Raw genomic sequence first — 1,582 nt, 5'->3', positions numbered from 1 at the left:
GAGAGAGAGAGAGAGAAAGAAAGAAAGAAAGAAAGAAAGAAAGAAAGAAAGAAAGAAAGAAAGAAAGAGAAAGAAAGAAAGAAAGAAAGAAAGAAAGAAAGAAAGAAAGAAAGAAAGAAAGAAAGAAAGAAAGAAAGAAAGAAAGAAAGAAAGAAAGAAAGAAAGAAAGAAATTATCAAGAAACTCTTTGTCTCCATTTTTTAGATTTGGCTTCCAGGGTAAAAGATGAGTCTCATGATTCTGCTAGCATGGAGTCACAGTGGGAAGCGGCAGGTGACTTCAGCCAATGCCAAAGTATTCCCAAGTGAGTTGGCTTGCCCTAGTAGGTAGTGAATTTCCCATCGATGGGGGTATGCAAGCAAAGGGGGGATGGCTTCTTGGCCAAGTGGATCCTGTTCAGGGAGGGCTATAGAAATGAGCTGTGGGCCATCTCTTGTGATTACCGCTCACATTGGCCCCCTTCCTCCCCTTAACACCCAGGCTATCTGTAGCTTTGTGGGAGTGTGGAAGGGCCCTGAATGCCCCACCTCACCCCCATCTCTCCCTCGGGGGATGAAAGCCACCTATCTCCAGGTCAACTAGAAATGCCCTCCCTTGGACCAACTGGGAAGCTTTGAAAACAAGGCCCACACTGCCACCGTGAGGCCAAGCCGCAGCGTAGCTCCCATCGTAAGGCTTTCCTCATCCTTAAGCGGGGTTGAGCTGGGCCCCCACGGAGCTGCACACCTGAGCCTGGCACTGGCAGGAGAGCTGGGGAGATAAGAAGATGGGCTTGCTAGGAGCCCCTTCATTGAGGGATGCCTGGCTTTGTGCAGAGAGCTGTCAGAACGGAGGCACCCACCAGCCTATCCTGGGATCCATGTGATCATGGCTCCCTCCCTCTACTCCAGAATGGGGCCCAGGAATGAGAGGGACTGCAGAAATCACCAGATAAGGGCCTGTGGCTGTCCAGTTCTTAACTCTGTGGCCAGAGACTGCAAGGAGTCAGGATTTTATACACGGGATGGCTGGTGTGAGGGGATTTCTCTTATTTCAGAAACCAACATTTAGAAATAAAAGAGGCCTGGAATATCATCCAGTCCATCCCCACTTTACTGATGAGAAAACTGATGCCCCAAGAAGGAAAAGACTTCCCCAAAGGTGGGATAACTACCCGAAAAACCTACTTCTTGATCCTAAGGCAGGGAATTAAAGGGGGGGAGAGGGCGGAAGAAAAACAAAGACCTAGGCTGTCCAGGGCTTCATGCTTGTCACCTGGGGGATGAATGAACAAATAGTCATACAGGGAATATGATGAAATGTCGTTGCGCCCTAAGAAATGGCGAAAAAAACAATGCCAGAGAATCCTGGGAAACATGAACTGATAAAGAACAAAGTTAGCAGAACCAGGAGAACAATGTATGAAAGGATGGCAACATTGTAAAGCTTTGAAAGACTTTAGAATGTTGATCAAAGCAGCAGCCAGAGGTCCTGTGAGGTGAACACGAGGTGGGAAAGAAACAAACATTTGTTCAATATGGCCATTGTATGCATCATTTTCCTTGACTCTCCCCACTTGTTACAAGGTTTCTCTTTTCTTTCT

This window comes from Petaurus breviceps, unplaced genomic scaffold (assembly GCF_028583685.1).
Source record: "Petaurus breviceps papuanus isolate PSGF00001 unplaced genomic scaffold, PetGlider_PUasm1.0 490, whole genome shotgun sequence".
In the NCBI taxonomy this organism is placed as follows: Eukaryota; Metazoa; Chordata; class Mammalia; order Diprotodontia; family Petauridae; genus Petaurus; species Petaurus breviceps.
The sequence above is the reverse complement of the archived record's forward strand: the minus strand, read 5'-3'. Positions refer to the sequence as shown.